Source organism: Piliocolobus tephrosceles, chromosome 15 (assembly GCF_002776525.5).
Source record: "Piliocolobus tephrosceles isolate RC106 chromosome 15, ASM277652v3, whole genome shotgun sequence".
Taxonomy (NCBI): domain Eukaryota; kingdom Metazoa; phylum Chordata; class Mammalia; order Primates; family Cercopithecidae; genus Piliocolobus; species Piliocolobus tephrosceles.
The window spans coordinates 65,523,113-65,548,011 of NC_045448.1; the positions used below are offsets into that span (position 1 = coordinate 65,523,113).

General features: G+C 45.7%; 1 pseudogene; it reads right to left on the reverse strand.

The window, feature by feature from the left end:
- Positions 1-23,713: 23,713 nt before the first annotated feature.
- Positions 23,714-24,230, reverse strand: LOC111550489 (annotated as a pseudogene).
- Positions 24,231-24,899: the final 669 nt, after the last annotated feature.

Consider the following 24,899-nt stretch of genomic DNA (forward strand, 5'->3'; position numbering starts at 1 on the left):
TGCAAAACAGATTAACATTCCATATAACCCAGCACTTCCACTCCTAAGTATATACCCAAGAGAAATGAAAACATGTTTCCACACAAAAACTCACATATGATAGTTCATGGAAGAATTATCCATAATAGCCAAACAGCAAAAACAACTCAAATGTCCATCAACTGATAAATGGTTAAACAAAATGTGATATATCCATGCAATGGAATATTATTTGGTCATAAAAAGAATAATACATGCTAGAATATAGACAAACCTTGAAAACATTGTGCTAAGTGAAAGAAGCCGGAAACAAATGTTCCCATGTTGCATGACTCCATTTATATGAAACGTCCAGAATAGGCAGGTCCACAGAGACAGAAGGTTGTTTGCTGGGGGCTAGTGCTGTGGGATCAGGAATTAGGGAGTAATGGCTAAAGGGTGTGGGGTTTCTTTACGGGGTAATGAAAATGTTCTGGAATTCATGGTGATAGTTACAGAACTCCATGGATATACTTTTAAAAACCCCTCTGATTCATACATTTTTAAAAGGTGGTTTTATGGTATGTGAATTATATCTCAATTAAAAAATATATCCTCTTCAACAAAAGCACAGGTGGGTACCTGTCCACATGGAAAGCTTTGCTTGGGACAGGACAGGAAGACATTCATGCAGCATGTATCTTTAGAAACTTACAACAAAAGGTGGCAATGAGTTCTGCCCTCACCCGTGACAGATAAACATCCTTTATCCAGAAGAGTTTGCCAGCCAGGAAGGGCAGCTCGGAGCCTCTCACAAAAAGTCTGCAAGAAGCAGCCCAGTCCTGACTTCTCTGGACACCTGGGAGTTGGATTCAGTGGTCTGTGCAAACACACACTTGGCCAGAAAGCCCTGAAGCCAGTTTCTTGTATGGGCACCAGAGGAAGGTGGGAGGACTGCTGGAAGAGAGAGAGCTGAGGGGGGACACATCTAAGATGAGGCTTAGCTACACTGAGATTGCCCCTGTAAGTCAGTGGTGACCACTCTAAGGATAAGCTGGTAAGTCAGTGGCCAGCTTACCCACTCTGCGTATTTCTCTTACGTTCCAGGTGATGTCACCTGGGGTAGCAGACAACGCCAGTTGCCGGTAGTTCTCAGAGAATGGTGCCTGGTCACTGGGAAACTGGTGAGGGAGGAAACCGAGAGGAGGAGCAAAATCTCATTTTGAACAAGTCCTCCAGGTGACTCCAGTGAACGCAAAGTTTGAAAACCACTGGCCTGAGGTGGGCAGATCATTTGAGGTCAGGAGTTTGAGATCAGCCTGGCCAATATGGTGAAACCCCCATCTCTGCTAAAAATATAAAATAGCTGAGCATGATGGCTGTAATCCCAGCTACTCAGGGGCTGAGGCAGGAGAATCGCTTGAACCCAGGAGGCGGAGGTTGCAGTGAACTGAGATCGTGCCACTATACCCCAGCCCCGGTGACAGAGCTAGGCTCCATCGCAAATAAAGAAAAAAAGAAAAACCACTGGCCTACACTCTGGCCATAGTCACCTCTCTTCCTCAGTATCAGAACCCTGGCTTTGCTTGGGAAAAAGGGGATCAGGGCCACACGCTCAGGACAGAGGAGAGGCCGACAGAAGGACTCAGGGCCACTGAGAGCACAGAGCTGCTGCACCTGCGCTCATCCGCAAACCTCTAGTCTAGGCTTGTTAGGTTGGGAAAGTTAAACCCCTAATTTGCTGAAGCTGCTGCTTTCAGGTTCCTGCTATTTACAACTGAATCCATTCTCTACCGGTGAACCTGGGGACAGGGAGTTCTGAAAACACCAGGTTTGTCCTGGTTGAAGAAGTGTGGAATTTGTCTCTTGCAGGAACCAAGCACACGGGCTGTCATACAGGCGAGGGGCCAGGGTTCAGAGCTAGATTTCTGGTTTCAGTTTCTCTGCAGGGCTGGGACAGGCCAGCTGGGCCAGGCCATGGGTGAAGTGGGCAGGCTCTGACCAGAGTGCCAGGGGTGCCATCCCGGGTGTCTATGCCTTGCCCCCTGCTTCGGCCTTGGCTGCTTTCTCCCAGGACCTGGCAGTTGACAACTCTCTCCCATGACAAAAAGTCTCGGCCTGGGTGGCTCCAGGGTCAGTTCAGTGACTCAATAACGTCACCAAGGACCCTGGCTTTTTATTTTTATTTTTGTATTTTTTTGAGATGGAGTTTCGCTCTTGTTGCCCAGGTTGTGGTGCAGTGGCGCAATCTCGGTTCACTGCAAACTCCGCGTCCTGGGTTCAAGCAATTCTCCTGCCTCAGCCTCTCGAGTAGCTGGGATTACAGGCATGCACCACCACTCCCAGCTAATTTTGTATTTTTAGTAGAGATGGGGTTTCACCATGTTGGTGACTCCTGACCTCAGGTGATGTGCTCGCCTTGGCCTCCCAAAGTGCTGCGATTCAAGGCCTGAGCCACCACACCCAGCCCCTGGCTTTTTAATTCATTCATTAATTCAGTAAAGATTTGTTGAATACCTATTAGATGCCAGGTGCTGCTCTAGGTGTCGGGGAATGGGCCAGGGTGCTGCTCTCTGGAAGTTCACGTTTGTGCGTGTGAGTGCGTGCGGGTGAGCATGTGAGTGAGAGAGTGTGAGTGTGTGCACGTATCAGGGAGCGTGAGTGCATGTGAGTGTGCCTGTGTGTGAGAGAGTGCATGTGAGCATGAGGAAGTGTAAGAGTGTGTGTGTGAGAATAAACAAGTCCTTCAAGTGTGAAGTGCTAATATGCACTCTGAAAAACAATAAGGCAGGAAAAGGGAATAGAATGATTAAGAAGGGGATGCATGAGAAAGAGGGTGGTCAGAGAAGGCCTCTCCAAGGTGGTGACATTTACACAGGGAGCTGAAGCAAGTGGGTGAACACGCCAGGTGTCTGGGCTGAGATCACTCCGGGCTGAGAGCAGCCCAGGTGAAGCAGAACAGCCAGGGCAGAGGCCATGAGGCTGCAGTATGCTGGAACATTCAAGGATCAGCAAGGAAGCCAGAGGTTGGCTTGGAGGGAGGGAGGGGGAGAGTAAAAGGATGAGATCAAAGGGGCAGTGGGGAGTCAGATCACATGGGGTTTTATGGATTTGGAATTTTATTCGTGGAGAGGGAGGGAGCCATCAGTGGGTTTTGAGGAGAGGAGCAATGAGTTCTGACTTCCAAACAGAATCATCCTCACTACTGTGCACAGGACAGCCTGAGGGACCCCCACCATCCTCTGCTCCGCCATCCTCAGTATTTTGGCTTTACCTTTAGACTTCAGTCCTCCAGGTCACAGGATGGTTGCCATGGCTCCAAATGTGACATGTACACCTCACTCACGTCCAGGCCGCTGATATCTGCAGATAAAACTAGATCGCACCACAGATTTACGTTACTGTGAATTCACTGACCCCAGCCTCACGCGGCTCTCAATATTGCCTGGAAAACCTCCTCTATTTCCCCAGCAAGCTTTTGCCTGTTCTTCCCAGCAGCTATTTCCAATTATCATCATTTTCTTCAAACCTGCAATACCACTACTCTCCTCTCAGCGGATGGTCAACCTCTTATTTCACAGAAAAAAATAGAAACCATTAGGTGGAAATCCCCTCAGCTGCCACCAAACCTGTCATGAGGATCTTGTCGGCATCTGCCTCATCGCTCCTGCTTCCTCCGTGAGAGGCGGCCCTCACAGGTGTAAAGGCAGTCCGTCCTGGGCTTCCCCCATGCCACCCCCTCCAGCACATTCTCAGGGATGCATCCTGTTGCTCACCTCCTCTTTCCCTCCTGTGTTTTCAACATCTTCCTTCTCTACTGGCTTCTTCCCATCTTTTCCCCAGTCTTAAAAAGAAATAAACAAAAAAATGCTAAGTTAGAGACACCACGCACAAAAGGTCACACACTGTAGGATTCCATTTATTTTCTATTTTATATATATAGAGAATTTTAGTAGAGATAAGATCTTGCTTGAACTCCTAAGGTTAAGTGATCCTCCCGCCTCAACCTCCCTAAGTGCTGGAATTACAGGTGTGACCCACCACGCCCAGCCAGGATTCCATTTATATGAAATATTCAGTACAGGTAAATTCATAAAGACAGCAGATTAGTGGTTGCCTGGGGCTGAGGGGAGGGGGAATGGGAAGTGACCACTTACTGTGTATGGAATCTCTTTAGCAGATGATGAAATGTTTTGGAACCAGAGAGAAGTGATGGCTGCACAACACTGTGAATGTACTGAATGCCACTGTATGCTTTAAAATGGCTACTTTTGACTGGGCACAGTGGCTCACATCTGTAATCCCAGCACTTTGGGAGGCCGAGGCAGGCTGATCACTTGAGGTCAGGAGTTTGAGACCAGCTTGGCCAACATGGCAAAACCCCATTTCTACTAAACATACAAAAATTACCCGAGTGTGGTGGTAGGCACATGTAATCCCAGCTACTCAGGAGGCTGAGGCAGGAGAATCGCTTAAACCTGGGAGGTGGAGGTTGCAGTGAGCAGAGATCAAGCAGTGGCTATACTCCAACCTGGGTGACAGAGTAAGACTCTGTCTATAAAATAAAATAAAATGGTTAATTTTATATTATGTGAATTTCACCTCAATAGTAATAAGAAACAGACTCTCAATTTCATATTGTCTTCAGACACCTCAAACCTAATATGGTTAAAGTTCAGCTTACCAATTGGCCCCTCGCTCTCTGTTTCAGTCAGTGGTGTCTGGTCCACAATGTGTGGCCATACAGGTTGTAGCCGGCACAGCGGCCTCTAGCCAGGAGGAGTGTGGGAGACAGAATCCAGCCCATGTCACTCATAGGCTGTCACCTTGGCAATAGCTACCCCTGCTCAGCGGGCCCTGTTTCTAACTCTCACAAAGGTACCTTATGGACTGGAGGTGGACTAGAAATAGAATTGCATGGCCCACCATTGTCGTGCGAGGCAGACACCTGAGCCTCATTCTTGACCTTTCTTTGAGCACACAGAACCATCACCCACACCATCCAGTCAATTACTAAGTCTTGTCAATTCTTTCTGTCCTCCTCCCTCCAATGCCACCAACCTGACCAGGCCACCATTTTCTCTTACCTACAAATGTGGAGAACATAGATTTCCCATCCTTGTGCTTCTAGAATTAACACTTATGGCCAACTCAGCTGGGATGACAGGTGTCCTTGCTTCTCCATTAGGTGGAGCTCAGCAATGGAAAGACCATGGTAAGTGCCGGGGACTCAGCCTCTTCTTCCCCTCCTCATCCTGGCCACAAGAAGGCAGTGATTCTCCAGAGGAGACCCAGACAGATGCCTGGGCGGCTGCCCCAGGCCTAGATAGGAGGGAACCATTGGGCAGGGAGTGCTTGAAAACCCATTTGGCCCTCACGACAAAGGCATATTTGCCAACTGCTTATTCAGGAATAAAGGTGAGGTTTGGCTTCCACAAGGAGGCCACCTGTGTCTATTTCTCAAACTGCTTTCACAGTGAGAATGAAAACCAAAAAAAAAAAAGAGCCTGGATTACTAATCTAGAATTTTTATAAGGTTTTGGTTTCCATTTTCTAGCCAAAGTGATCCTTCCGACACGCAAATCCAATCTAATCATTCTGTTTCCCCTGAACAAAACCACACCCTGACATCTCATTGCCCTCATGATAAAATCCAACTCTTTAACAGGGCCTGAAGTACCCTTGGTGATCTGGTCCATGTTTAGCTCTCCAGACGTAACTCTCACCACTTCCTTCCTTGCCCTCTCTGCTTGTTGGGCAGCCATGGAATTGCACCATCGAGGTCCCCTGCTGCAGGGAGCAGTCAAGTGACAGCCACAGCTCCTGCCCTTTGGGATCCCTCACTGCATCCCTCCAAAGCCACATGTCCCCTGAGCTAATTCCAGCCAAAGGCTGAGCATAGCATGGCACTAGCTTCTGCCTGATGGGGAATTCCTCTGAGGGCCAGCTTTGGCTCAGGGACTTCCCATCTGCCTGGCCGAAACCTTCTTAGAACCACGCGCAGTCTGAGACTTTCGTCTCCAATCATCCTTCCTGCCCTGGCTCCTTCCACGGGTCAGACCCACATCATGATTCAGAAACTCCAGCAGAAAACTCCTCCTCTCGCTGCCTGCTCCTCTTGCTCTGTTAATGAACATGCCTGTCATACAGAACTACCTCCCATCATGTTCTGCTCTCCTCCCCTGGCTTTGTATGTGCTGCTCCCTCTGCCTGAAAGATTCTCTCTTCTCTCCCTGACCCTTCCCTGGTCAGCCTCTATGCATCCTACAGGATCCAGCTTAGTGGTCACTTCATTCACCAGAGACAGGCATTGATGGCTCACTGAGGCCCAGGCATTGTTCTGGGGGGCGCTGGGGATGCAATAAGGAATACAAAATAGGTAAAGCCCCTGCTTTCACCAAGCTTATTTTGTGGCGAGTAAATGGTCAATAAACATATTTTTCAAAACAGATCCACAATCTGCTGGTAGAAAAGATCAGTACTATCAAGAGAATAAAGCAGCATTAGGGCATGGAATGGAATGATAAAGGCAGTGGGGTGGGGGGAGATTGTTTTAGACAGAAAGATTGGAGAAGGCTCCTTGTGGAGGTGACGCCTGAGCAGAGTCCTAAATAACAGGAATGAGCGAGTCATGGAATCATCTGGGGAAAGCTCTTTCCAGGCCAGGGGAAGGCATCCAGACAGCAGGGGCCTGCCGCTCATGGCTCTGCGGTGGATGCCCTTCCTGTGGGCTCCTGCAGCCCCTCTTGCTTCCCTAGCAGAGGGCACGTGTACTAGTTAAGGGAAACTGACTGGTCTGCCTCCCCTTCAGACAGCAACTTGGTGAGGACAGGACACTCGCTAGTCAGCCTAACTGGTTAGTACCCTATTCCCTGAGCCTTGCACCCCATTCCCTGAGCCTTGCACGAGAGAAGTGGAAGAGCCTCTCGATGTGCAGTAAGTTCTGATGGCTGAATGCATAATTACAATAATAGCTGTCCATTCATACAGTGTGCCTCGTTCTGTGCTAAAGGTTTCACTCATATTTTCTTACTTAGAATTCCTAATAGCAAAGTAGGTAGCATCATCCTCTCCAGGTATACAGCCACAGTAGGCTATTCACACTTTCTCTGCCAGGCCCAAGGAAATAGGCACAGAGAATTTAAATCACGTATCATGACTCTACAGCTGAAAAGTGTATTTCAAAATGTATAAAGGCTAGGTGTGGTGACTCACACCTTGTAATCCCAGCACTTTGGGAGTCTGAGGTGGGAGGCTTGCTTGAGGCCAGGAATTCAAGACCATCCTGGGCAAGATAGTGAGACCGTCTTTACAAAAAAGAAATTTTTAATTAGCTAGGTGTGGTGGTACACACCTGTGGTCCCAGCTACTCAGGAGGCTGAGAGAGGAGGTTCACTTGGGCCCAGGAGTTTGAGGCTGCAGTGAGCTTTGATCACAATCAGAGGCAGGGGGTGTCCCCAGCATGGTGTAATTTCGAAGGTGGAATTCTAACAGAAGGCTCCTAGCATGTTAGGGTCAGAAGGGACGTTTAGAAGATCCCACCCCATCTGTTGCACACAGGGACACTGAGTCAGAAGGCTGAAGTGACTCTGAGGCTGCCTTACTGTTTGCTCAAGCTTAAACTTGACAACAAGGATTACAAAAGCCATTTGATCGGAGGCCTGGCACTGCTTAACTGAAATGAGAAAACATGTTGCTGTAAGGATGATTATGTAAAGAAGGGATGCGGTTCACAGACTGGCCTTGCCCGTGTCTGCTGGAGCCCTGCCACAGTGACTCCAACATCCTGCCCACGCTGGCAAGCCCCGGCAGCCTTGGCCTGCTCTTTGCCTGAGCGTTGCCATGCTGCTTGCTGCAATGCCAACTGGACCCGTGTGCCGGCCACTCCCTGCCACTTTGGCAGTTCCTCTGGTGCTCCTGGCAGTGCCAGACACCATGCCATGGTTCAGGCTTTCCCCACCCTTGGAGCAAAAGAAACGTGCAAAAGGCCCATCGTTCTTACCACGGGAGAGGATGCATTCAGCCCCATCATTTTACAGCAGTGAAAACTGAGTCCATGAGGGATGACGTGACTTGCCCAAGATTCCAAAGCTGGTTGGGGGCAGAGCCTAAGCAAGACTCCTGTTCATGGTGTCTTCCTCCTTTGGGGCCTCTGCCTCCTCTCTGGCTCTCTTCTCTAGTGATCCCCAGGCTGCTTCCGTCTCCCTGTCCTCGCCCAAGGCCCCAGCATTAGTCCCAGCCACCATCCCTCATGCACCATCACCTCCTGTCTCAGCCTCTGCTCTGCTCTTGCCCCTCCAATCTATTCTCAAAACAATAAGTCAGGTCACATTACTTCCCTACCAAAAGCCCCTGATCACTCCGCCTCACCCAGAGGAGGGATCCTTGGCATGGCATTCTGGTCCTCCCCAGCCCAGTCCCAACTGACCTCTTCAGGTTCATTCCTAAGGCATCCCTACGCACCCCTGATATTCCAGCCACACTACTCAACTACCTCATAGACTGCTGTGAGGATTAAATAATGTCTGATAAGCGGACAGCACCTGGAGTGTAGTAAGAGCTGTCACCTGTGTGGGCTGGGCACTTTTCCACCAGACTGACTTCTAGAGCCCACCTGAGCTGGCTAGTGGGCGAGCACTGCTCTGCTGTCTGAGCCCAGACACATGTCCTTAGCTGTGACCCTGGGCAGACCCTCACCTCCCCAGGTCCAGGTTACATGCCCCAAGAAAAAAGGTACAATGAAGAACCCCTCTGCTGTCCACCATTTCTCAGGAACTTTTTCGTTTTTTGAGAAAAAAATTTGATGTGGTTCCTATGAAATGGCCGCATGGTTTATTATTAGTTCCTGGCCCTCAAGAGCAGTGGGGAGCTACTGTCCCCCTTGGATCCCCACCGTCATGGCTGCAGGTCTCAACCTGGGGCTGGGGAAAGACCCCTGAATATTCCCCACTGGGCACAGGGGCGGAACGGACCGTAGGTGCTCTTTGTGTTCTAGCTACTCATTCGCACAGGAGGCACTTGCAGCCTTACAGGCTAAGGCATAAGAGCCCAGTTTCATGAATGCATCGTATCACACCCAGAGGTGAGCTGTGGGCAGTGAGCAGTCCCAGTCGCAGCCTCCATGATGAAGGCAGATTCCTACCTGCTCTGAAAACCTGGCAGCTGTTGGCTCATGAGGTCATCCACCTGTCCGTCTGTCCATCCATCCAATCATCCATTTCTCCAGGGGACATTAACATTGCCTCTTTTCCATGTTTATTTGCTGAACAAAACCCAGTGGGAGAATAAAGAAGATCAGAAAAGCAAACCAGCTCTCCAAAACTCACTTTGATTTTTCCTTTCTCCTCCCTCTTTCCTTTTTTCCTTTCTTATACCTGGGGTACATATGGGGTGTCATGCAAGATAAGTTACAAATAAGGATGAATTCAATTATCTCCCCTTTGTTATAGTTCATTCAGTTTCTGAATTATTTCAAACAAATGGACAAGTATGGAGAATAACGTAACAGTCATAAAAGACCCATCATCTGCTCCAATGAACATTAACTTTTCACCATATTTGCTTCGAGGTTTTTGTTTTCTTAGGAAACAAAACGCCATGGGTCCAGTTGAAGTTGCCTTCCTCAACATCACTCTGCCTCCTTTCTCTACAAGCTCTTCCCATCCAGTGTGGTGTCTTCCAGCAGGATTTAGGCTTTTACTAGGCCCCTAGGTTTAGACCCCATAAACAATACATAGGATGCCCTATAAACAATACGACATATTGTTTATGGGAGTTTTGGATTTTGGATTTTATGGGCATGATATCATACTGTGTCTCCTTTTGTGACTTGCTTTTTAATTTTATTGGATTTTTTAAAGTTGCATGTGTAATACATGCTGGTTATAATAAGTTCAAGCAACACAGAGATAGAGTAAGGAAAAGTTAATCATCTCCATCTGCCTAACTCGAATCCCACTGCTAACAGTTTAACAAACATCTTTCTGCACCTTTTCTGCTGCTCACACAAACAGACACAGAGGCTTCATCACAAAAGCTCATGAAATGCTGAAGAAAGAGCTGGAGAAAGTTCAGGACAGGCCAGAGAGCATCTAGACCGGCAACATGAACAGACATGGCTCTCCTGTGCTACAGAAGTGAGAGGCAGCAGAGGAAGACATGCAACTTCCCCTGCCGTTAGCCCACATCCTGCTGGGTTTCCCCACTCACACCCCCCACGTGACAGGCCCAGTGGTCTGAGAGGTGTCCAGGGTCAGTGGTGGGCAGTGTCCCTTCTATTAAATGTCCTTGGACCTGGCAAATGGAGAGGGTCCAAGGCCATCACTCACCAGCTGGGTGACCATGGCAAGCCTCTGTAGTAAAGGGGCCACAAGACCTCTGAAGTCCTTCCTGATTGATGATTGTCAATCAGATTGCTCTGACAGAGAGATGAGCTGCTGGTGGATCTGAGAAGTGGAAGAGCCTTTGGGAAGCTAGACTGTCGAAGCTCACACTCTGGCTTTAGTTGTGCCTGAGAAGGGATTCAAGGATCATATGTGTTTTCTGACTGCTCCATGAACCAGGAATGAGTACACTGGATGCCAAGCAAGTTTCCAAGTGTTGGATTTTGTTTACTTGTTTGTTTTCTTCTCTTTTTAGTTTTTAAAAGTGTAATAGGACCAGGCATGTTATGCCCAGAGCTGGAATGGAATTTATTTATTTATTTATTTATTTATTTGCCCTTGCCAAAAGAAAAAACAGAATCAATCATTAGAGCTTACTTTTTTTTTCTTTTTTTTCAAAATTAGTTTCATGTCACGGCAAAGCAGTAAGAGAAACTGAATGCAAGAAGGCTTTGGTCAGCTCCATCTGGGAGGTCTGTTCACTTGTTGACCCTTGAGGCTGAAATAGCTTGGAGAGGAGCATAAACCTTTCTGGGACTTACAAATTGAGATTTGACATGATTTCTAAAGATCTCTCCAGTTGTTAAATTCTATAATTCTTTGTTTCTTTTCTTTTTCCACATGTATTCATTCAATAAACTTTTTTTGAGTGCCTAGTATATGTCAATTATTGTTCTAATAGCTGGGGATATCAGTGAAAAATCAGACAAACTCCCACTTCATGGGATGAAGAACTCCTTACACACAATCTCGACACACAGAGACTTCCAGCTTCATCAATATTCCAATAATCTAGTCACGTACCTTTCAGAGTGTATGGATCCCCATAACACCCTCATGACGTGGGTAGGACAGGTATTCCTAGTCCCCTTTTCCAAATGGGCAGACCAGGAACCACTACATGTAAGAATGGAACCTCAGAATGAACGATATTGTAGTCTCGAAGGAGACACAGCAGAGGTGGAATGCCCCAGATCTCACTTCCTGGAGCCTCTCTCCAGCTCATCTCATAGAATGGGAAAATCTGCTGTGCACGTCTTCTGATTTCATGCCAAGGAGAAGCTTAAGTTTCCAGACCTGACACAAAAAGCCAGTGGTGAATTCTGAAAAATGATACTGGGGTAAGAGAGGCTAGGATTCCCGACTCCTTGAGCAAATAAAGCTCCCTACCCTGCTTCATTTGTCCATAATGTTTAAAACCCCATTTGGTATCCTTAAAGTTGAAAATAGCTCTCTCATTCTTCATTTTTCCCTTTCTTTCCTTTTCCCTGGCCTGATATTGGCCCCAACAGCAGCAGTCTACAGCTCCTGTGCAGGCCGGGGCACTGACCCCTCCTCAGGCCCCGGTAGAGGGGCAGGTGGCCATTCAATCTCTTCCATCAGTGCCTTCCAGTACCAGCCCAGGGATTCCCTAAATTGCCCAGTGGGGCCTTTCCAGGGCACTTAATAACTTGCCCATAGCCCTGGATCCCCTAGCTCTGGGATTCTGGCCAATATTCTCCAAACTCTTTTCATGAGCAATGAAAGGGCTCTTTAGTCTTGCAGTCAAATGCAGGGTCTTTTCTCCCGTTTTCTTGGAGGGCTGTGAACCCCTTTTAGGCTGCTGCTGTCTCCCCAGCATGGCCCATCTATCAGAGAGTTCAGATCCCGAGTGTGGGCCTGCTGGGTAAGAAGGAGGCTTCTGTGGTGACTGGGGAGTTGGGAGCTCCCAACAAACTCTCAGGCAGCCTCAAGTTGGCAGCACAGACATAAGAGATTATCTGAACCGAATCTGCTCCTAAAAATATGCTGCATAGAACACTTCAGTGTGTTCATGAAGATCATGGCAAAAAAGAAAAAAAAAAGAAAAAAGAAAATTTTAGAATAACAAGTGTCTATATTTCATTAAAATAGAGAAACAGGGCGGGGTGTGGTGGCTCACATAAAACCCAGCACTTTGGGAGGCCAAGGTGGAAGAACTGCTTGAGGACAGGAGTTTGAGACCAGCCTGGACAACATGTATCTGTATAAATTAAAATTTAAAAAAATAAAAAATGAAAAATAAATAAAATGGAGAAAATGATAATGCATTGCCAACCTATCCAAAAACCTCAATCAATATCCTCTTAATCACTAAGACACTCAAACATTTATGTAAACATCCACCAAGGAGCTCTGAACAATAGAAATCAGTGTTTCCCAGAGTATGAACCTGGACCAGCAGCATCAGTATCACTTGGAAACTTGTAAAAAATGCAAATTATCAAGGGAGGGTATGGTGGCTCACACTTGTAATCCCAGCACTTTGGGAGGCCAAGGTGGGGGGATCATTTGAGCTCAGGAGTTCGAGATCAGCTTGGGCAACATGGTGAAACTTCATCTTTACAAAAAGTACCAAAAAGTTAGCCAGGCATGGTGGCACATGCCTGCGGTCCCAGCTACTCGGGAGGCTGAGGTGGGAGGATGGCTGGAGCTGGAACCTGGGAGGCAGAGGTTGCAGTGAACCAAGATCTCACCACTGCACTCCAGCATGGGCAACGGAGCCATACCTTTTCTCAAAAAAAAGAAAAAGAAACAAATTCTCAGACCCCACTCTAAACCTACTAAAGCAGAGACTCTGAGATGGGGTTCAGCAATCTGAATTTTGGCAAAACTTCCAAGAGATTCTGACGCTTGCTGAGGTCTAAGAATCACTGATATGAAGCATTGAATAATTATCTAATTATTTAACATTGGGTGAAATCATCAGTGGGTACCTTTGTGTTCAAGACACTATCATATTGGATTGAGTTATTAGATATGAACTACATTTTACTTCTCCATCACAAAAAAAATAAAAATAGTGACATCGCTTATTAAGAATCCACAGTGAATGCATAGAGTGCCCAGAAAGAATTGGACATGCACGTGCATGGGACACGTGCATGCCTACGTTCATATCACATATGATTTTGCCTCTCACAATACACTTGATTACTTTTCTTTTCTTTCTTTCTTTCTCTTTCTTTCTTTCTTTCTTTTTCTTTCTTTCTTTCTTTCTTTCTTTTGTGTGTGTGTGAGATGGAGTGTCGCTCTTGTTGCCCAGGCTGGACTGCAATGGCACAATCTCTGCTCCCTGCAAACTCTGCCTCCCAGGTTCAAGCAATTCTCCTGCCTCAGCCTCCTGAGCAGCTGGGATTATAGGCGCCCGCCACCATGCCCAGGTTATTTTTGTATTTTTAGTAGAGACGGGGTTTCACCATGTTGGTCGGGCTGGTCTCGAACTCCTGACCTCAGGTGATCCACCCACCTTGGCTTCCCAAAGTGCTGGGATTACAGGCTTGAGCCACCACGCCTGGCCTCAACTTTTCTTCTTCTAATGTGTGGGGGTTGTTGAGGCCTCTTAGGCTCAACAGCTTTATTCATAGGCTTTTCAACTTTCTTACAAGACATCTTCCCGATATGGCAGAACAACATAGACATGAGAGGCGCTTCTATCAGGAGGAGAGCTGAGATGTGCCTGTCACACATCCTCCACCCTTCCACTAGGACCTGGAAGGTTGCTGGAGAGCAGATTTTAATAGAGTGTTTTGATTTACATAGCACATTTTTTTCTTTTTTTTTTAAGCTACCAATTATTGAACCTGCATCACATAGCAAATTTTAAGTAAAAATGTTGCTAGGTCTCTGTAACAAATGTTTGGAGAGTGAAAGTTCAAATGGTGGGTCTCACTCTTGGAGGAAGTGCTGATGAATCAATGGATGCTGGCCTCAGTTCCCAACCTGTCCAGGCACAGCAAGGTGATTCAGGAGTGAAGTCCCAGTCCCTGAGGGCTAATAGACCGTCCTAGCCTATTTGTTTACACAACCGTCCTGGCAGTTGTTTAACTTCAGCCTCATTTCAGATGCAAAATATTTCAAGTGCTTTCTCTTTGCAGGTCCAGAAGGAAATATCAGACGAAGATTTTATCTGTTATCTTCGTGTGAGGGCTTAAATGAAGAACCAGGAACTGAAAGAGATTAATTCGTCAAATTATTATGGAGGCCTGTCATGCCTGGGTGTGAGGAGGACAAGAATGATTAAGACAGCGGATGCCGACCTCTATGGGCTTACAATGTAGAGGAGTTGGAACTTGAGGTTGTAATGGAGACTGAAAATTCAAGTCTTTTATCTCCTGGGGAAGGCCGTACCGAGTGTAATGCTTCTCATTTATTTACGTGTTAAATAATGTATTTTACAAATTGGCGGGCCGGTTGCGGTGGCTCACGCCTGTAATCCTAACACTTTGGGAGGTCGAGGCAGGTGGATCATATGAGGTCAGGAGTGTGAAACCAGCCTGGCCAACATGGTGAAATCCCATCTCTACTAAAAATACAAAAAAAAGTTAGCTGGGCGTGGTGGTGTGTGCCTGTAATCATAGCTACTTGGCAGGCTGAGGAACTGCCTGAACCTGGGAGGCAAAGTTTGCAGTGAGCCGAGGTCACACCACTGCACTCCAGTCTGGGTGACAGAGCAAGATTCTGTCTCAAAAAAAAAAAAAAAAGTGTTAAGTTTTCTTACCACAATAAATTTTTAAAAGTAAAATGACTTAGTTAACATTGCATTCTTTTTATTAAAAATTCCTGTGCTCACCATTTCCCATAGGAAGCTGCATAGCAAGGGGGTCTTACCCCTGATACTGCTACTGTCAGCACAACTTCTGGGGATGAGGCACTGTGGTGCGGTCTTCCTCTTCCAAGACCATGATGGGGTCTGGGTGGATGCCTTCCTCTCCTTGCTGGGGTGGGAAATTGGGAGGTGTTGCACATCAGTGGTTGTGGCAGCTTCTGATGAAGAAGTCAGTGGTGTCTGGTTTTCAAGGCCAACAAGGGGAATAAATAGTACCTACCTCTCTCCCCTCATCCACTGTGCTATGTCATGTTATTAGGAGATTCACTTACCTCATGGGAAAATTAATAAATGTTTTTTAAAGTCCAGTCTCAAATGTTGCAGAGGGATGAAGTGAAGCTAAAGATTAACGGGTGGGTATGACCTGTCCAAAGGGGCGACAGGGACTCTAGAGACAGGGGACCTAGGGGAGGAAGAGTGCCACAGAGGCAGAGACCTGAATATACCCTCTGCAGTGCCCCAGGGACTTTGAGGCCTGTGGGGAGGTTCCTTTTGAGCCAGGGCAGCAGGGGCTGGGGAGCCACTGCATGGCTGGCTGTTTGCCTGGGCCTAGGATCAGGTTCCTCACAGACTCGTCCCATGGAGATGGAGGCCTGCTCCAGGGATGGGGCTACACTGGGCTTCCCATCAGTTGGCAGGCAGGTGCTCACAATCGGATAGATTAAATTTTTTTAAAAAGGAGAAATATGACATTTCTCATACCTGAATGTTGTGAAGCAAATTTATACCTGTTAGACTTGACTCTGGATAAACGCGTCCCTGCAATCTCCTGGCAAGTGAGAGGCATTGAAGGATGCACCAGAGAGCAGGGACCTGTGGAGGGTTAGAAAACAAAGCCCTTTGAGGGAGCTGAAGAGATTTTCTCATTGGCCAAAAACTGACAAACAGGGAGTCGCATACGACAAAGGCAAAACGGAAGGGGCTCCCTTTACCACAAGAAAGTCTTCCAGTACCTTGTGGGGTCTGTGGGACCCAGAGAAAGTGGGGCAAGCAGTTGGGCTGTGGGCCAAGGTCTTCTCGAGCACTTGTGGTCAAACACAGAGCATGTATTGTGCTCCCTTCAGAGCTGGAGCCTGATGGAGGACTGGGCTGGAGACAAAACACTACAGAAAGGCTACCCACATCTCCTGTCGCGTGAAAATGGAGAATTTGGCCATACAGGAGGAGAGGAAGGGATCCTGACTTGTCTACCAACCATGCAATTCATATCACTGTGTATCTTTTTATGCTTGTGAAACGGAGTGGAACTCTGTGCCAAGAGCTTCAGAGAAGAACATGATCTGGTCAAGTGTGATGAATATTCTCAAATATTAAGGCACTGTTTGATGCTCATGCCCAGCCACTCCTCTCTCAGAATCCACCATGTTTGTACCCCCAGGGAGGCCAGCTGACCCAGAACATGCCAATCAGCCTCGCTCTCCTGGGAATATGCAGTTGGGAGTGAGAGAGCGTGAGTTCTTCTCAACATGCGAGTGTAACATGTTGAGTAAACTTAGAGTTATGGAGAGGAGAAGGCAGAAAGCATTTTCCACCCGGGGGGCCAGGAAGAGAGAAACCAGGCTGCAGAGAGAATGAAGACGAAGTCAAATCACAGAAAAAACCAAGACATGGAAGAGTCCAAGTGGCCTTTCAGTTCCTAATTCTAGTCCTTCCAGAGACCTCTTAGCATTCCTGCCCTGGGGTTCTGAGACATAACCCAGGATCCTTACAATTTACCTTTTTTGTTCAAACTAGTTCTCACTGGTTCTATAACTTGCAACCAATGAGTCTTAAGTAGCCCATCAGGAATGACACATCAGACAAACAGAGCAAATGACTCACCATTTTGTGTTTATTTATGTAGTAAAACACACAGAACAGTAAGCATTTTTAAGTGTATGCTTCTGTGGCATTAAGTACATTCACATTAGTGTGAATCATCACTACCATGCATCTCCAGAACCTTCTTTCTTTCTTTCTTTCTTTCTTTTCTTCAGAAACAGGGTCTCACTCTATTGCCCAGGCTGGAGTGCAGTGGTGCAATCATGGCTGACTGCAATCTTGACTTCCTGGGCTCAAGTAATCCTCCTGCCTCAGTCTCCCAAGTAGCTGGAACTACAGGTGCATGACCAACCATGCCTGGCTAGTATATTTTTTTTAAGAGAATGTCTCACTATGCTGCCCAGGCTTTCAGAACTTCTTTACCCATTTTTAAAATCGGGGTCCTTCATGATGCCAGGGTTGGCTCATTGCAGTTTATGAGCATGAGCTATGGCGGAGACATATGCCCGCACTGTGAGATGCCTTCGGGGTTTGTTGGTTTTAGCTGCTGATCTCTTTGTTGGGTGATTTGCTTCCTTCTCATAGTATTAGGGTTTAGGAAAAATTCATGGTTACTTCAAGGTTCCAGGCAAACCAGTGTTCATTATAAAAAATTTGGCTGCTGTTTGATAAACTTTGTTGACAACCACTTTGACTTAACATTCTGTTGTTATACACCACAAAGAGCTTTACACCTGGATCCACACACGTAAGTTTTCCATTATTACATTTGAGAAGACGAGGAGCTACTTTTCCAAGGCAAGTGGGAGCCTCCCCAAGGGTCTCATGGCCTCTGCATGCTAGGCGGCATGTCAGGGAATAATATAGTCAGTCAAGGGCATGGCACGGTCATTAATGCGCCCTCTGCCAGCCTCGCTGACTTACAATAAAGAATCACTTTACACTCATGCCGTCTGTTCATCAAAAGTCAGCTTAGCTCTTTCCCATGTCGTCTTCACTCCAGGATTCAAGATGATGGAGTAACTTTCAATTCAACATTGCCAACCAGATGACAGGAGAAGAAGTGCATCATGTATCATATACCAGCTTTTAAAGACACAAATCACTTCCATTCACAGTTCATTGACCAAAGCAAGTACATGGCCGCTCTTGACCGCAAAAAAATGTTTTGCAGAGGAGATGCCATAAGGAGATATGTGCAGATTACTATCTGCAGTATGTGGCAGATAGTAATAAAACCTTTCCATAGCCAGCCTTCCACATTCAAATCAGATCATGCTACCAAAAAGGCATCATCTTCATTTCTTTAACAAGAAGTTATTGGGCATCTACTCTGTACCAGGCACTGTTCCAGCCACAGAAGATTCAGCAATGAACTAAACAAATAGCTCCCTTCCCCCATGGAGCTTATATTGTAGGGAGGGGCATGGGTACTAAATAAGTAAACAAGTAAATACAAAGGATAATTATAGGTTGTAATAGACAAAGATTAAACTTATACCTCAGGAAAGGGAGTATGAAGTTGTGACTAAGAGTACAGGCTCTGAAGTCACACTGCCGGGGTTCTTAACTAGGGTTACCAGATGAAATACAAGACATCCAGTTAAATGCAAAGTTCAGATAAACAACAAATAATGTTTTTGCATACGTAGCTTCCAAATATTGCATGGGACATATTTATACTAAAAAACTGTTTATTGGGCCAGGTGCAGTGGCTCATGCCTGTAATCCTAGCACTTTGGCAGGCCCAGGCAGGCGGATCATGAGGTCAAGAGATCGAAACCATCCTGGCCAACATGATGAAACCCCGTCTCAACTAGAAAAAAAATACAAAAATTAGCTGGGCATGGTGGCGCACTCCTGTAGTCCCAGCTACTTGGGAGACTGAGGCAGGAGAATTGCTTGAACCTGGGAGGCAGAGGTTGCAGGGAGCCGAGATCGCCCCACTGCACTCCAGCCTGGTGATAGAGCAAGACTCTGTCTCAAAACAAAAACAAAACAAAACAAAACAAAAAACTGTTTATTGAAAACGTAAACTTAACTGGACATCTTGTAATTTTTACATGCTAAGTCTACCAACTCTATTCCTAACCCAGTTATGCCACTTTCCAGCTGTGTGATCTGGAACAAGTTATAGTTAGTTAATCTCTCTGTGCCTCAGTTTCCTTATCTATGATATGCGACAGTAATACTACTTACCTACCAGGGTTATATTAAAGATTAAAGTTAGCATACATAAGGTACTTAGATTAGTGCCTGGCATGTAGTAAACATGCAATAAATGACAGTTGGTGTTTATTAGGTTGGTACCAAAGTAATTGCAGTGTTTGCTATTCGAATGGCAAAAACCGCAATTACTTTTGCTCCAACCTAATATTATCCAATAGCAAGGTGAGCAATTATATGGAAATTAGAAAAAAATTCAATATTGCCACCTGATGAAAGAATCTCACAGAGAATGAGAGAAAAAAAATCGAGTTTTGCTTCTTTTTCTACCTTTTTAATTAATAAATATTTATTGAGTACCTTCTATTGATAGACGTTGTATCCTAAGTCCTGAGCAGGCATCAAGGATAAAAGATACATAGGACTATAGCAGACATGATTTGCCATCTATTCAAAATCTATCTCACTTGTCTCTTCCTTAATAGAATCTTGAGTTTGTTCAAAGCAGTAATGTAGCCAAATAAATACTTGCTTACCCGGCCTCCCTTGCAGCTAGGGTAGCCATGTGACATGGTCCTAGCCAGTGAGATATAAGCATAATTGGGTGAGATTTTCCCAATAAAATGGAACTGCAGCACTTTCTTCTTCTTTCCTTGAATGTGGATGCAGCCATTATCTTGATACCTTGGGGGACCACTGAGCTTCTGAACCAATACAAGCAGCCACTTACCTCCAAGCTTCTTATAAAGTGAGAAAATTATGCCTTATTTGTTCAGGTCACTGTTAGTCAGGTATACAGTTGTTTGCTGCCAATCTCATTCCTGTTATAAAGACATAACACCTTTCCTCAATGAGTTTATAGGCAGTCCCTTAATTTTCTGCTCCTTAAAACTACACTGAAGTATCAAAAAATTGCATATTTCCAAGGATTTCAAAATAATATCCAAAAGGGGTATATTCCCAGAGATTTTTAAAGTATAATATTGCTTGCCTTTGGAACATCATCTTGAAGCTCTATTTCCACCATGTGTGGTGGTTAATTTGTGTGTCAACTTGGCTGGGCCATAGTGCTCAGATATGTATGTGATGGAACATTTTCTACATATTTCTGTGAGGGTGTTTTGGATGAGATTAACGTTTAAGTAGTTGGACTTTTTTTTTTTTTTAATGAAATCTCACTCTGTTACTCAGGCTGGAGTGCAGTGGTGCGATCTCAGCTCACTGCAACCTCCACCTCCTGGGTTCAAGTGATTCTCATGCCCCAGCCTCCTGAGTAGCTGGGATTACAGGCATGCACCACCACACCTGGCTAATTTTTCTATTTTCACTAGAAACAGGGTTTCACCATGTTGGCCAGGCTGCTCAAACTCCTGACCTCAAATGATCCACCTGCCTTACATGCTTGAGCCACTATGCCCGGCCAAATCAGTGGACTTTGAGGAAAACAGATTGTCCTGCATGATATGGGTGAGCCTCATCCAGTCAGTTGAGGCCTGAGTAGAACAAACCACTGACCTCCTCTGAATTAGAAGGAATTCTGTCAATAGGCGGCCTTTAGATTTGAACTGTGACACTGGTTCTTTCCTGGGTCTCCAACCTGGTGGCCTTCAGACTGGACTGCAGATTTTGGACTTGCTGGCTCTCACAATCACATGAGTTAATTCCTTAAAATAAGTCTCTGCTACTCTCTCAGGATACACATCTTGTTGGCTCTGATTCTCTGGAGAACCCTGACTATACATTATGTTCTATATAATTTGTTCACTTTATTCTTTCTTGTCACAGTTAAACACAAAAGTCACCCCTTATAAATAAAACAAACACCCAAATCAAGGTTCCATCCCTAGCATTCAGCATGCCAAATGATCTCCATCTTTGCCTCGACTGCATCAAGTTTTATGAGGTCTTCATTTTTTTTGTCACGAGCATGAATATTTTCGTTTTTCCACTTTACTTTTTTAATAAAACAATCACTGCAAATATAATAAAGTATTTAAATAATTGTCCCCAAACTGCCATACAAATGAAAGTGATGAAATCATAGAACAGAGCAGCTGGCTGGCAAGCAACTCTGCTGTGGGATAGCTGGGAATGTTCGTTTTTGCAAGCTGATGCATGAGAGCCTGAATTTGACATGTAACACTCAGTTTAGAATTGTCAGTGTAGAGTGTGAAAAGGGGGCTTAGGTCGTTTTAAAGCACAATCATTAAAGTTGAGGACTACCTATGCGATGCAGTAGTGACCTATGAGAAGTCTACAAATAACTTTAAAGCCAGATTTGACAAGTGACTGAAAAGGAGATAATGAAAGGCAGAGAGAGGCTGGAGCAAAGACAAAGAATTTACATCCTTTTTTCCACCCTCCTGAGTTTTCAGCTATTCTGAGATAGACACAGGAGCTTGGCAGATGGAAATTACAATATCACTTTTATTATCTCTGGAGTTGTTAAAATAACTACAGCCAACTTGGCTTGTACAGGCTTAACTTATGAATTAGGCAGTCCCCAGCCCCAGGCCCAGCTGGGCGAATGCTTTATACTGTACAGCAGAGATGTCAACCACAGGAAAAGAAGGGAGGAAGGGGCTGGATCAATATGCCCAGATCGTTCTCTCAGACTCACCTACCAGATGTCACTTCTGAGAAGAAGATTGAGGGAGGCTGGGAGAAAGGCCAGTAGTGGGGTATCTAGATAAAAGTTTCCACAGGAAACTAAGAAGCGGGGAACTAGCATCCCCATAACAGCCTCCAGCTGTTTGTTCTCCCAATGCATTGGAGTCCTCTATCAAGTGTGCCACCAGCCAAGGATGTGACAGCCCCCTTCAGGAAAGAAGAAATGGCAAACGACCTAGGAGGTGTTGCTCCCACCTTCTGACACTGAATGGCTTCAGAGTATCCTCCTGGGACTGCTGGCAGGCAGCGTCCACTTTACCCCAAGAAGGCTCTTGAGGTCAGGTGACCATAAAAATGAATGGGTTAGATGAAAACATTAGTTAAATGGGGCTGGGCCTGGTGGCTCATGCCTATCATTCCAGCACTTTGGGAAGCTGAGGCAGGTGGATCTCTCGATCCCAGGAGTTTGAGACTAGCTTGGGTAACATAGCAAGACCTCATCTGTACAAAAGAAGTTTTAAAACTTAGCCAGGCATGGTGGCACATGCCTGTAGTTCCAGCTCCTCAGGAGGCTGAGGTGGGAGAGTTGCTTGAGCCCAAGGGATCAAAGCTGGAGTGAAATGTGATTGCACCACTGCACTCTGGGTGACAGAATGGGACCCTGTCTTAAAACAAAAATTAAATGGGCTGTGTTCCAGTTGTCTATTGCTGTATAATAAACTCCACCAAATTTAATGTCAGAAAAAAAATCTATGATTATTGTCTCTCACAACTGTGGGGTTGACTGGGCTCGGCAGGCAGTTCTCACTCGGGGTCTCTCTGTCAGCGGCCAGGGCTGTAGTCGGTGTGATGTCTTCCTCGCTCGTATGCCTGGCATGTGAACCAGGAAGACTCGCACAACTGGGCTCCTTGAGCAGCTCTCTCTATTGCTATGTGACCGTCCCACATGGTCTCTCCTGCAGGGTGGCTTCAGCTTAGCTCAGGGCTCCAAAGGTCCATGTTGAAATGAAGAGAGAACCAGGCAGGAGCCGCGTCGTCTTTCATGACTGGGTCTCAGAATCCACACAGCATCACTGCTGCTGTCCTCTGTTAGGACTCTTACTCCTAATGAGAGAGTGGCAAGGTTTTGGAAGAGCATGTGGGACTGGAAATATTGTTGTGGCTATTCTTTTCCTTTTTAAAATTGTGGTGAAATCTTCATGAAAGTTGCCATTATAACTATTTTTAGATGCACAGTGCCGTAGCATTTAGTACATTTGCATTGCTGTGTACCATCACCACTCTCTCTCCAGAATTTCACCTTCCCAAGTTGAACTCTGTACTCATTCAACAGTAACTCCCTATTCCCCCCTGGCTCCAGCCCCTGGCAACCCCACTCTACTTTTTGTCTCTAGGAGTTTCGCTATTCTTTGTACCTCATAAAAGTGAAATCATACAGTACTTGTCCTTTTGTGTCTGGCTTATTTCACTGAAGGCCAATTTCATAAAATACAATTTGCCACATGCTCTAAGGTCAAGTTGTACCAAAGCTTATTCTGTTTTCCATCTAAAATTACATCCAGCCGCCCTATCTAATGCTGCCCATCATTGGTTCTGGAATGAATTAAATGACAACAAAAAGATGCTCCAATAATAAAATTCTAACAAATAGAGAGGGCCCAAATTTGAATATAAAAATCCCTGCTGCTATCAAATGCCCAAGAAAAATTCAAGCCCTAAAAATTAACTTTTTAAATTCAGTCCAATGAACCCAAACTCCAAAATTTTTAAGTTAACATTTAATGGGAACTAGAGTCCAAAATAAAATTATCGGCCAGGCACGGTGGCTCACGCCTATAATCTCAGCACTTTGGGAGACCAAGGCGGGTGGATCACTTGAGCCTAGGAGTTTGAGACCAGGCTGGGTAACATGGCAAAACCCCGTCTCTACAAAAAATACAAAAAAAATTAGCCAGGCGTGGTGGTGTGTGCCTGTAGTCCCAGCTACTCAGGAGGCTGAGGTGGGAGGATCACTTGAGCCCAGGAGGCTGAGGTTGCAGTGAGCCGAGATTGCATCACTGCACTCCAGCCTGGGTGAGAGTGAGACCCTGTCTGAAAATTATATATATATATACATCTTGCCCTGTGAATTAAAGTTTATGTTTCTTTTCCTTTCCCCCTGCTTCCCCACTGAAAACTTTGTATTGGCCTTTTGGGTAGAAATGGGAACTTATTTACCAGGAAGAATAATCCCATCACACTTCTGCTGGAACCATTGCATGGCCTCCTCTTTGCTGACTCTGTCCCCAGTGCAGCCTGTCCCACACTTCTTGTCTGCGATGCTAAAACCTCGCCTATCCAGCACCACATTGAAGTCCAGGTCATAGATACTGGTGCTTGAGTCATATTGATACCTATATCAGTGTGTTTCTGGATCCCAAAACCAAAGTTTCTAGTGTCTGAGGGGTTATTTTTTTCTTTTCTTAACTCATATTCCTGCACCTTTAGACCTTTCTCCAGGATTGTTTCTGCCTTGGCCCCTCAGAGTGTACAGTGGACAGCAATCTCTTCATTTCTCCTGATGCTGAAGGATCTGATGCTGTACTTGGCTTTGGAAAACACAGGGGTCTGGCCTGTGAGCTGCTCAAGTCAGTCTGTCTCTACCCTCCACACACAGATATTGAGGTGAGTTTGTGGATGTGAAGTTCCCACATGGGGATCTTCTTTTCACCTTGATCCTGTACCATCGTGGAGAACAGGAAGAGCCAAATTTCTTCAATAAAATTAAAATGTAAAGAAATCACTCCTCAATGTTAAATTCTGCTCAGAGTCCTTCAGAGAGGTCCTTGATACCTGGATAAAGATGGGGTTTCTTCAGTACCTTCAAGATCAGACGTCTCTCCTAAGAATAAGTGTGGTTCTTTCAGAACCTCAGAAATTAATAGGACACAGGAGATTATTACAATACCACCTATTAACACTTGGGGCTTTAAAAAATGTTCCCAGGCAAAACAATCTTCTCAGTAACCTGTATTTATAGAATTTAGACTCAACTATTTTGTCAAAGCCTAAAGGAGAAACTCAAGATGTTCTGAGGGAAGGAGGGTAAACAAAGTGAAGGCCTTCTTGGATCAGCCTTGCCAGAGGACACTCAGTCTGTGCTGGGTGTCTGGAGCCTGCTCTCTCTGAATTTAAACTCAACCGGGAGAATTCTCACTGAAAGGTCAATTATGGCACTTAAAAAAAGAAAAAAAAATCCAGTACTCAGAGTAGTTCCAGAGGAGCAGAATCTTAGGATGATTTCTTTGAATTGGTTCTGGCTTATCTAGAATTGATTTTCTGATCTGATTAGATTTACAGGCATTAATGAGCCTATTTCCAGAGGTAAAGAGGGCACTGATACTTTATGTCCTGCA